General features: G+C 40.3%; 1 long non-coding RNA gene across 1 annotated transcript; it reads left to right on the top strand.

The window, feature by feature from the left end:
* Nucleotides 1–9,275: 9,275 nt before the first annotated feature.
* On the top strand, nt 9,276–10,335 carry LOC117532142. Its single transcript, XR_004566795.1, has 3 exons — nt 9,276–9,332; nt 9,640–9,746; nt 10,284–10,335. It is a non-coding gene; the product is annotated as an uncharacterized LOC117532142 (long non-coding RNA).
* The last annotated feature ends 2,825 nt before the right edge of the window (nt 10,336–13,160 follow it).

Below are 13,160 nucleotides of genomic sequence, written 5' to 3'. Positions count from 1 at the left end.
ACTACAATAAACAATGTTGACACTTTATAAAGGTAATTTGGGGTCTTGTACAAAAGAATGTACAATAGAAATGTTCTAACAATAAACACAAATGCACATTTTGAAGAATATATACAAAATGATCTATGCCTTTTGTTGGGCTTCATCTCAAAGCAATTTCTGTCTGATATTACACAAAGGTCACATCACAAACTTCTTCCATGAAGTTGACTGTTGTTGGAGTGTTCCTGCACTGAAAGCAAGCTTTCACGCTTAAGCTCCTTTCACACTGACGTATTCGTAGAGATGCTTATTGTGGCATATCATATACGCTGAGTTGAGCAGCTCTCCGCCCACTTTTAGCAGCTCTACGTCGAGTTTTTGCTCCCTACACAGCAGTATGTTGAGGGCTACGCACGTAGGACGGAAGAAATTACACATCTTTAATTTTCTTTGGCGTAGAGCGCTGGACACAGTTATAAGCAGGTCTGCGCAGCACAGCGTTATTGCATGCAAGTCTGTGCAACATGGCACTCCTGTACACAACCAAAAACTGAGTGTGTGAATCCAGAGGAATCAGCTGGAGAACATGATCACACAGCCCACAGCACCTGTGTGTGCTCAGAACAGGGAATCGAACTTCAACTCAGAAATCCAGAAACACAACAGAAACAGCAGGTCTCTCTCTCTCTCTCTCTCTCTCTCTCTCTCTCTCTCTCTCTCTCTCTCTCTCTCTCTTCATTCTCTCTGTCTCTGTCTCCCTCACTCTTGCTCTCTCTTTGTTGCTCTCTCTCTCTCTCTAGCTCTCTCTCTCTGTGTCTGATCAGACAATAACCGCTGTGACTCTTTAAAATAAAAGCCTTGTCGCTGCACGTCGGTGTGATCACCATGTCCTGGTCGATGAGGTCTGATCAAATCAATGGACCTGATCAAAGAAGCCACAGGTTTAAAAGTTTAGAGTCACAGCACTTCATTCACAGCAGCTTTTACCGCAGCCAGACTCAGCAGCATCAGTACACAATGAAAATGATCCACCATGACAAAAAACATAATAATAATAATAATAAAAAATGATAATAATGTTAAATAACTCTGTTTCTGACGTGCACCACACCGTGCACTAGAGAACAGAGCGCACTTCCACAGAGGCAGATAAATAGCAGCTTTGGCTACATACGTGGCAGTAATGCAGCTGTAAAAACCTCATGATACAGTCTACTGTTTTCCAAGTGCAGTGATATGTTCTGCACAGCCAGCAGGAGGGAACTGGTTTTAAATAGGCAAGGTACATGCGACTGTGTGCACACATTAAAAAGCGAACACACGCAGCTGCAAGCTAATCCACAAACATGGAAAAAGGCTGAGTACGCATGCATTTCGGGCGTATTTAAATGGAACAACACCACAATATGCAGCTCTATGAATACGCCAGTGTGAAAGGGGCATTACAGAGGGCATTTCACACTTTGAGGGGGCCCCTCCCCCTCGTCATATTGATATGCGTAAAAGGTGCTTTATGCTGGAGCGAGAGAGCTTGCCAGAGGCTTATTCAATAACATTCACAGGCCAAGTAGTGAGCCATTCCTGCTGAACACGCTCTTTGTTTCAGCACGTGAGATTGTATGATGCCCCTCTTACTCTGATCACGTCTATTCAAAAGTGTAATGGCGCAGGGAGCATTGGAGCCAGTAGCTATTCAGACGGCATTCTCGGGCAAACTAGTAAAACCCTTTTCACACCGGGCCTGTGAAAGGGCACAAAAAAAAACATGAGACTGGGCTGCGCTGAGGTACATTGTCTCGGTATTAGGTTGCATCCACGTGGCGTCGTAATGATGCCGCACGACGCTTGAAGTGGGCCCGGTGTGAAAGGGACTTAACATATCACTGCTCCTAACAATCTTTGGCTTGCCATGTGAGACTGCTCGGAAAACCATGTGACGTGAACCAATTCCGATCGGACACTCACATTGCGTACATCATCACCCAGCTTCTATGAGGAGTACAAACATGGTGGATGGCTGGCTCAAAAGTCCGCAGAGTTCACTTTTCAGCAAACAAAAAGTAAGTTTCTATCTCATATCATTAAAAAATTATTTATAATTTAGTAAATCTTGTACTCAGGCCGTGCACCGCTGCACAAACCTCCTCTCTCATAGTGACGACAGATCTGTAATAATGTGGAATAAATGTACTGGCTCATTTGACTTTATAAAGACATGGTTCCTATGCTGCACTTCTCTGATTTGACAAAGTCAGAAGGAATGACATTTCACACTCTCTTCCCTTCAAGTTCGAAGCTCAGATATCTACTTTACACACACAGTGTTTGTTAAATATGTTGGCAGACTCAAAATGTTTTATACAATTTGTTTTACAAGTTGGTCTGTTGTGGTATCTGACAGAAGCATTTTAAATGGTTTGTATACATACATAAGGGAAGGATGACTTAATAAAAAAAAAAAAATTGAAAATCTGACTTTAAAACAGGAATATCAGCGACTTTGTTAAAAACATGAAATTTCAGCTACAGCTTGCTAGGAGGTGCAGGGCAGGATCAAACCTCAATTTTGAAGAGCCTTTTGCCACAAAGGTATGAACTCGGCATATGGTGAGTTTACGCTGTGGTTACACCAGTTTCTATAATGCCACCTACATAAACTTGTAATTTGGAAGCTTCCCTCACTCATCTGCTTTGTTTAATATCACTATTTCATTTTATTTTATTATTTAGGTGAGTTTGGTCTAAACAAAATGACCCAACAGTACCAGTATTAATGGCTAAACTGATTTAAACAAACTCCAAGAGACATTTAGCAACCTGAACTTGTCTGCACCTGTTGTCCATTATAAAAAAGAAAGAAAAATCTGTCTGTTAAAGTGAGGATGAGAGGTGCACATGCTGTACATCTATTTATTTCAGAAATTATATTCATATCTCTGGAACCTTGGCCTTTGAGATAAAACTTATGGAGTCATGTTTGGTGATTTGGAGGTGTTTGGTGATGCAGACATCACTGCAGCTCAATGCAGTTCAATTGAATTAACTTCTGTAGCACCAAACCACAACATAAGTCACCCCAAGGTGCTTCACAAGGGCGGAGTCTTACGTAACCCACCCCCGAACAAGCATACTGGCAGCAGTGGTAATGAAAAACTCAGCCATTTTTTATTGTGTGTATATACATACGAGGGTAGCTGAAAAGTTCTAAGGATGACTATGATGCAGTTGTCGAATTGAACAAATTCAGGGTTATTTTTCTACATAGTCTCCCTGTAACTCCACACACTTCTTCCAGCAGTGCTTGAGTGCTTCTATTGCCTTGGCATAGAAGCTTTCATCTTGAGAGTCAAAATAGTCCTCAGCTTCAGCCATCACCTCATCATTGCTCCGATGGTGCTTCCCAGCCAAGTTTTTTTTTCAGGTTTGGGAACAGATGAAAGTCCGAGGGTGCCAAGTCAGGGGAGTATGGTGGGTGATCTACCAGTTCGAATCCACACTCCTGGATACCCATTTGCAAACATCAAACAAATGTTCATAGAATGTTTGTTTACTGTTCAGCAAGTTTGTGAACATTCATATAATGTTTGTGATGTTTGTCTAATGTTTGCATGGAGGTGAAAATTTGCAAACGTCAACCGAACGTTCATAGAATGTTCATTTACTGTTCAGCAAGTTTGCGAACATTCATATAATGTTTGTGATGTTTGTGTTGTGTGTTGGGGGGTTTGGCTGGACATTTTGGTGTTGTTTTCTTTTCTATGCTCTCCAGGTGGTATGCAAACTGGTTGTTTCTGTGGAGAAGGTGCTGGCGGAAGAATCCTTCACCCTCATCAGCATTATTGGCTGCACTTGTGGAGGATGTTCACGTGCAGGCCTAATGACTTGCAGCACCTGTGGATGATGCTCACGTGCAAACTTAAAGACTTTCAGCTGAAGCAGATAATGAGATGGCGTTCTGCATTTAAGCCATGAGTGATTCGAGCAGAATTGCCGGGAACTCGACCTTGTGACGTTCGTTTGTGAGACGCTGAGGACCGCGCCTGGGTTTGACACATCGTGCCTGTGAAGGAGGACGGGTGAGGGACACATGCTGTCAGCACACATCAGAGGTGATGATTGTCTGAATAAGTGTTAACAGTAATTTGGTATTTTGTTACGCAGTATATTTGAACATTGATGAGAATTGTACAGTTTGCTTCTTACTGCCGTGGCGTACGGAAAGATGATCCTCCACCTGTTGTGAGAAGCTGCTCATTTACATAAAGCTTAAATTCAGACCTGAATGTGTTGCTGATAGTGTGTGCCTCTGAAGGATATTTGTTGTAGCTCTGTTGACTTACCTCACCTTTTCCATCCTTCACAGAGTCAGTTTGTCGTATCCACCTGGGGGGTGTTCGGCGGTGAGTCTGGATCCAGAAGCGCCGAGCTTCGAGCCATTTGGGCGCTGGAGAGCGCGCCGTCCTTCACCTCGCCAGACAATCGCACATTTATGTTGTACACAAGGTATTGCACAAGAGGGAAATAAATTTGTTTTGTTTTTGGAACCGCTTTCTGGTTATTTAGCGCTGGGTTCAGTCAGATGCTGGGCCGCTCCTCAACCCGTGTCTGCACATAACAGTTTGTCTAATGTTTGCATGGAAGCAAACATTAGACATTGCGTAAATGCAAAAAAGCAGTCCTACATATTTGTTTAATATGCGCTTTGAATGACATATCCTGATCAAAAATGACTCCAAGATTTCTCACAGTATTACTAGAGGTCAGGGTAATGCCATCCAGAGTAAGGATCTGGTTAGACACCATGTTTCTAAGATTTGTGGGGCCAAGTACAATAACTTCAGTTTTATCTGAGTTTAAAAGCAGGAAATTAGAGGTCATCCATGTCTTTATGTCTGTAAGACAATCCTGCAGTTTAGCTAATTGGTGTGTGTCCTCTGGCTTCATGGATAGATAAAGCTGGGTATCATCTGCGTAACAATGAAAATTTAAGCAATACCGTCTAATAATACTGCCTAAGGGAAGCATGTATAAAGTGAATAAAATTGGTCCTAGCACAGAACCTTGTGGAACTCCATAATTAACTTTAGTCTGTGAAGAAGATTCCCCATTTACATGAACAAATTGTAATCTATTAGACAAATATGATTCAAACCACCACAGCGCAGTGCATGCTCTAATCTCTGTAATAAAATTTTATGGTCAACAGTATCAAAAGCAGCACTGAGGTCTAACAGAACAAGCACAGAAATGAGTCCACTATCCGAGGCCATAAGAAGATCATTTGTAACCTTCACTAATGCTGTTTCTGTACTATGATGAATTCTAAAACCTGACTGAAACTCTTCAAATAGACCATTCCTCTGCAGATGATCAGTTAGCTGTTTTACAACTACCCTTTCAAGAATTTTTGAGAGAAAAGGAAGGTTGGAGATTGGCCTATAATTAGCTAAGATAGCTGGGTCAAGTGATGGCTTTTTAAGTAATGGTTTAATTACTGCCACCTTAAAAGCCTGTGGTACATAGCCAACTAACAAAGATAGATTGATCATATTTAAGATCGAAGCATTAAATAATGGTAGGGCTTCCTTGAGCAGCCTGGTAGGAATGGGGTCTAATAAACATGTTGATGGTTTGGATGAAGTAACTAATGAAAATAACTCAGACAGAACAATCGGAGAGAAAGAGTCTAACCAAATACCGGCATCACTGAAAGCAGCCAAAGATAACGATACGTCTTTGGGATGGTTATGAGTAATTTTTTCTCTAATAGTTAAAATTTTGTTAGCAAAGAAAGTCATGAAGTCATTACTAGTTAAAGTTAATGGAGTACTCAGTTCAATAGAGCTCTGACTCTTTGTCAGCCTGGCTACAGTGCTGAAAAGAAACCTGGGGTTGTTCTTATTTTCTTCAATTAGTGATGAGTAGTAAGATGTCCTAGCTTTACGGAGGGCTTTTTTTATAGAGCAACAGACTCTTTTTCCAGGCTAAGTGAAGATCTTCTAAATTAGTGAGATGCCATTTCCTCTCCAACTTACGGGTTATCTGCTTTAAGCTACAAGTTTGTGAGTTATACCACGGAGTCAGGCACTTCTGATTTAAAGCTCTCTTTTTCAGAGGAGATACAGCATCCAAAGTTGTCTTCAATGAGGATGTAAAACTATTGACGAGATACTCTATCTCACTTACAGAGTTTAGGTAGCTACTCTGCATTGTGTTGGTATATGGCATTAGAGAACATAAAGAAGGAATCATATCCTTAAACCTAGTTACAGCGCTTTCTGAAAGACGTCTAGTGTAATGAAACTTATTCCCCACTGCTGGGTAGTCCATCAGAGTAAATGTAAATGTTATTAAGAAATGATCAGACAGAAGGGAGTTTTCAGGGAATACTGTTAAGTCTTCTATTTCCATACCATAAGTGAGAACAAGATCTAAGATATGATTAAAGTGGTGGGTGGACTCATTTACATTTTGAGCAAAGCCAATAGAGTCTAATAACAGATTAAATGCAGTGTTGAGGCTGTCATTCTCAACATCAGTGTGGATGTTAAAATCGCCCACTATAATTATCTTATCTGAGCTAAGCACTAAGTCAGACAAAAGGTCTGAAAATTCACAGAGAAACTCACAGTAACGACCAGGTGGACGATAGATAATAACAAATAAAACTGGTTTTTGGGACTTCCAATTTGGATGGACAAGACTAAGAGTCAAGCTTTCAAATAAATTAAAGCTCTGTCTGGGTTTTTGATTAATTAATAAGCTGGAATGGAAGATTGCTGCTAATCCTCCGTCCCGGCCCGTGCTACGAGCATTCTGACAATTAGTGTGACTCGGGGGTGTTGACTCATTTAAACTAACATATTCATCCTGCTGTAACCAGGTTTCTGTAAGGCAGAATAAATCAATATGTTGATCAATTATTATATCATTTACCAACAGGGACTTAGAAGAGAGAGACCTAATGTTTAATAGACCACATTTAACTGTTTTAGTCTGTGGTGCAGTTGAAGGTGCTATATTATTTTTTCTTTTTGAATTTTTATGCTTAAATAGATTTTTGCTGATTATTGGTGGTCTGGGAGCAGGCACCGTCTCTACGGGGATGGGGTAATGAGGGGATGGCAGGGGGAGAGAAGCTGCAGAGAGGTGTGTAAGACTACAACTCTGCTTCCTGGTCCCAACCCTGGATAGTCACGGTTTGGAGGATTTAAGAAAATTGGCCAGATTTCTAGAAATGAGAGCTGCTCCATCCAAAGTGGGATGGATGCCGTCTCTCTTAACAAGACCAGGTTTTCCCCAGAAGCTTTGCCAATTATCTATGAAGCCCACCTCATTTTTTGGACACCACTCAGACAGCCAGCAATTCAAGGAGAACATGCGGCTAAACATGTCACTCCCGGTCCGATTGGGGAGGGGCCCAGAGAAAACTACAGAGTCCGACATTGTTTTTGCAAAGTTACACACCGATTTACTGTTAATTTTAGTGACCTCCGATTGGCGTAACCGGGTGTCATTACTGCCGACGTGAATAACAATCTTACCAAATTTACGCTTAGCCTTAGCCAGCAGTTTCAAATTTCCTTCAATGTCGCCTGCTCTGGCCCCCGGAAGACAATTGACTATGGTTGCTGGTGTTGCTAACTTCACATTTCTCAAACAGAGTCGCCAATAACCAGAGTTTGTTCCTCGGCGGGTGTGTCGCCGAGTGGGGAAAAACGGTTAGAAATGTGAACGGGTTGGTGGTGTACACAGGGCTTCTGTTTAGGGCTACGCTTCCTCCTCACAGTCACCCAGTCGGCCTGCTTTCCCGGCTGCTCGGGATCTGCCAGAGGGGAACTAACGGCGGCTAAGCTACCTTGGTCCGCACCGACTACAGGGGCCTGGCTAGCTGTAGAATTTTCCACGGTGCGGAGCCGAGTCTCCAATTCGCCCAGCCTGGCCTCCAAAGCTACGAATAAGCTACACTTATTACAAGTACCGTTACTGCTAAAGGAGGCCGAGGAATAACTAAACATTTCACACCCAGAGCAGAAAAGTGCGGGAGAGACAGGAGAAGCCACCATGCTAAACTAGCTAAGAGCTAGTAGCTGCGCTAAGCTAGCGGATTCCTAAAAACATGCAAAGTGAATAATGTGTAAATAATTTAGAGGTGATTCAGCAGAAGGAGTGCTTTAGTTAAGGCACGTAAAGATTACACTGGGAAACAAATCATAATCTAGATAACTAGATCAATCTAACTGCGCAGATTAAACAGCTAACAGATACAGAAAAACACCGCTGTGCTCCGGAACAAGAAGTGATACAATACCGCAGATGAGATGAATATAACAGTTACACACGTTACAGTGGCAGAAATCAACTCAATTTCACATTTCTAGAATGAACATTTGTCCAGGGTTTAGTGTTTCACTAAGGGCTCATTTGAGGATGTCTTCATGTCACAGTCGAACAGTGTTTGGTTTAAACTGTTACCACATAATTGTTACAACATATTTCTTGCTTTCTGATTCCTTTAATATCAGCTGCTTAATTCATGTTTGCAGTGAGGCATGATATTATAATTATCCAGGGTAAAACATGTACATTGTACACAATATAATTGTAACACCTGGATACAATCATTTCTGTATGTTAAATGCAACATACTCATTCTGGTAATAAATAAATAAAAAAGCATCAGTGATCATTGTGTATAATTTCGTGTAATCACATTATACATTCAAGTATTGCCAATTAAGTTAACAAATTTCTAGCATAAGTGTTTGGTTCCTTCGTGGTTAAAGGTAAAGCCAGAGCAGGTTTATCAGCTCAGAGAAATGCTGTCTCATAAAACTAATTATAAAACTAACTGTAATAATTGGGTCAGAACGTCTGAAACACTATAGTGCTTTATTTTAAACAGGTTTGACCAACATTATCAGAGGATACAATTCAAATGAATTCATTTTATTTAAAGTAGTTTGTGTACATAGATCTATTTACTATTAAATTATTTTGTTAATATGCTCACTGCTTCACAGTTGCTTGCAGTGCCGCTCATGAACCAGTTGGTGGCAGTAGTGCACCGAGTTGGGTTAAAACCCGCTGTTTAACAGAGCAGAAGAAGAAGAAGACGACGCCGTTCTGTTTTAGCAAATAGAAGTTTGTGTTCCACAAGTTAATTTGCTGTTCAGTGTCTATACTATGATTAAGAGACCACTGAGCGCAGAAGAGGAGACTAACGCTGGACGCTCGTCGACTGGGATTCCTCACAAAGAACCACCACATAGCTACCCATGAGGTAGCAGCTAGCTTCAAATGGCGGGGCCTTTGTGCCGTGATATCGACGCTGTGACTATCAAAAGAAGGTAACAGAACCTGGTGTGAGCACAAATTTGTTTTAGCCAGAAATAACAAAACTTGCTTGAAGCTTGATTATGCCAGCCATGGATTAATGGGAACCAAACCAACACATTTTTGACTAGCACAGAGCTAACATTAGCCACAGAGAGGCACAGGCCTAATTAATATTTTGACTAAAACATGACTAAAATATATACTCTTATTAGGTGTTGACGCATTTGAAATTTAAGTAATGTTAGTGCCCAGAAAGAGACTTTATGAAGATAAGCTTGTGATAATATTTTTGGATTATTGTTTGTTTCCCCACAACAGCAACCATGCCGGCTGCCATAAGAGTTACTGAATCAGTGAATCTTCCATCTGATCAGTGGGTTGAGTGTGTGTCTGCAGTTGATTCACATCAGCCCGATTATCCCGAGGTTTGTACTATAATGGTTAAATAAGATTGTATAGTGTCTTGTGCCAGTAGATTCAAAAATTCATGTTCAGCAAGCAAAATATTCAAACATTTCTGGCAAGAAATACTCTGTTCTATTTGGGATATAATTTGAAAATACAGTAAAATCTGTCAGTAATGAAGTTGTATATGCTAACTTTCCTTCCTTAAAGAAATAATTTACAGGCCCTGTTACTCAACATTTATTTATAGCTGATATAAAGTTTCAGAATTTCTTATATAAAAAATTCTGTGTCCCTTGCATAATGTTTCATTTGCATAGTGTGTGCTGGGGGACAACCACCAGACCCCCCCCCAGGGCCTTGTCAAGATCTTTCAAGTTTTTTTTTTTCCCATAGCTCACTTTCATCACTCAGTTCATTCACAGATTTGTCTGTGCTCATGATGAAAGGTCAACAGCATTGGCTTAATCATTTGTGAAGCATAGGATTTAATAAAAAAGTGGGAACTTCTGTATTAAGGTTGTAACATGTGGATCTATATACATTTTGTGTTCCAGGAGAAGCAGAATGACTTCATTCACAGTATCGAACAGCTGAATGACAAAGTTGATGCACTACATCCTTGGACCATCCCTGAAAGTGTCGGTTCCCAGACATACCAGGAGAGAGAACAGTGTGGACGCTGCTGACACGATTATCCGAAGGTTGGCCAGCTAAACCAGAAGTGTGGGCTTGAACCAATTACAAGCAGTGCCTGGAAGTAATGAGGCTTCCAGTAAAGTCACTCAAAGAAGTGAGTTAATGTGTTTTCTGTTTGTTAGGTCCTCTTCACTTCAATAAAGTTTTGCCTTTTTTTTGTTTACACAGTGTATTATAAACATGCTGCATTTATGGAAACTAGTAACTAAAGGGCCTTTCACATTGCCTGCTTTATACGCATCAGGCAACAACTCCCAATGTGTCGTCAGTCACGTTGTGTCAACGCCTCCCTACACCCTGACGCGACGCATGCAGCAGGGGGGGGGGGGTGTTTTTTTCCAGTCTTTTTTTTTTTTTTTTTTTTCCCCAAGAGGAAAGCTGAGCGATCACCATGTTGTATATGTGTCGATGAACCAAGAAAAAGCTTTAATATAGCAATTTGATTTCACAATCAAATTCATTTTTGGGATAAAAAACATTTACAAGGATTTTTCTTCAGAAAACTGCTCTGTTTAAATGAGCAGTCCTGTGACATGTTTCTGTTTTGTAGAGATCAGTGGTTTCTTCCACGAGTCTTCCATGTTTGGACCCAACACGTTTCTATTGGACAGTGCAAAGCTTTGTCACAGTTCAGAGCGCCAAAAGTTGGATTGGGTTGAACTTTGAATGTCATTCTGTTGACAAGCAGGAATGCACACACTCCTGGTAGAAGCATCTGTTTAGCTCAGCTTTTGACGCAACACTTCTAACGCCTGTAAAAAGCTACGTGTTTCATTGAAAATAATGCTTTTTAGACCGATTTGTGATGCTTCTGACACTTCCAAGCATGCGGTGTGAAAGGCCCTTTACACAAATAGCGTTGGGTACAGAGGATTAATCATTTGTCTGATCTGCTTTCACCTGTGTGGTATACCTCGCTGATAACTAACCTGAGAAAAATTCTGCAAGCAAATAAACAGCTTGTTAAAAATATAGGGCCTGTCCAATAAGGAGTTGAGTTGAATACCAGTTATGACCATGCCGCTCAAATTATACAGTATCTGAACAGGAAAGTATATATAATTGCTTATGACTAACAATGGAAATGTTCAACTTGCAGCTCAAGAATGCTAATGACAGACTTGATGGCGAGGACAAGTGAACCAGGCACCAGAGGAATGCCCTAATCAATGCCTTGACTGCATACACCCCTGGAATGGAACAAGGGAAGAATAGGGTAACGAGCATTTGTCAGGGGCTGCTTGTACACTACGGCTCCCATTTATCTTTGGCAGTGCTTCAGCAGTCAGGGCAAGGAAGGAACTGTCAAAAGCAGCCTTGCCAGGGACGTGCCACAAATTTACAGAGTTGTAATGGAGGCTGCAATAAATATCACAATCATCATTTCTACAATTGTGCCATAATCCGAAGATGTCCTATCCAAGCAGAAGAAGTATAGACGGGACCATCCTGAACTTCTTCCTGACCCAGATTACAGGTTTTGAGAAACTAACAATCTTGCAAATCTGTCTTTTTTTGGGGGGTGGGGGGGGACACCCAGTCACAGTAGAGAGGCACTGTGACGTCTGGTCTCTCTCTGGCTGCTAATGCAACATGGCAGAATCTGCTACAAAACAGATTAATTTCTGTGTAAATCTAACATGTTTATCATATATTATGTAAAAGCTACTGAAAAACACTTCGAAAAAGGAAAACTCTGTTTTCACAACCTGATAACACAAGACATCTCGCAGACAGTGTGCACACACATCCTGCAGTCGATGGTAACTTCCACATTTTTCAGAAGCTCATGCATGTGCACACGCATGATCTCCTTTGGATGCCATTAAAATGTCATTGAGTTTATCCTGCAACACCAATATAAACATACAGAGGCGAATATATTAGAGATGCACAGATAACACAATAAAGGGCATATATATATATATACACACTTTGCACTGGGATACCAATTAAGTAATTATTATGAAGACAATCCTCATACGGCTGAGGGTATTTTAGCATTGTGTTTATATTTCATAATATCAAAGCTTATGAGCAGATTAGCAGCAGCCTTTAATTTGCCTTGTACATGGAATATTTTTGATAAAATTTTATTTTACTTCCAGAGAAACTTTTTCTCTGGTGATCAAACATTAATTTAAATTAATATTTTTTTATTATTTTGTATATTTTTTTATCATGAATGTCCTCAGGAAATTTTATTGTAATGTTCGTGTTAAAACTTCAATTTTGCTTTAAAAATTGTGTTCAATTATATTGTCGTATCTGACTCATACTTCTATGTGATAAAAACTTAGTGTTTTGTCATGTGAATTTCCTCAGGAAATTTGATTGTAATGTTTGTGTTAAACTGTTCAGTTTCGCTCTTAAAAATGTGTGTTCAGCAAGTTGCATTGTCATATCTGACTGTCATACTGAGTCTTCAAATCTGTGATTAAACACTTTAATATTTTTTCATAGGAAGTTTCTCAGGGAATTTGAGAGTAATGTTTGTTTTTAAAACTGTCCACAGTTTTCCTCTTAAATATCATAAAGTATTAACTATATGTAGATGTAAGCTGAATTTATTTTTGCTCCTAAAATGTGTAGTTGGTTGTAGATCAATAGATGAATGTTTTTTAGGTTTCATTATTATTTCTCGAAGATTTATTCTTTTGTCTGAACATCTTTTGGAGTAGTGTCGGTGGTATGCCATGTAAGAAATCTTTTGTAAAGTTGAACATTTTTCATTT

The sequence above is a fragment of the Thalassophryne amazonica genome, chromosome 19, assembly GCF_902500255.1.
Source record: "Thalassophryne amazonica chromosome 19, fThaAma1.1, whole genome shotgun sequence".
NCBI classification, from domain to species: Eukaryota; Metazoa; Chordata; class Actinopteri; order Batrachoidiformes; family Batrachoididae; genus Thalassophryne; species Thalassophryne amazonica.
Note: the sequence above shows the minus strand (reverse complement) of the source record. Positions and strands in the feature narration are given on the sequence as shown.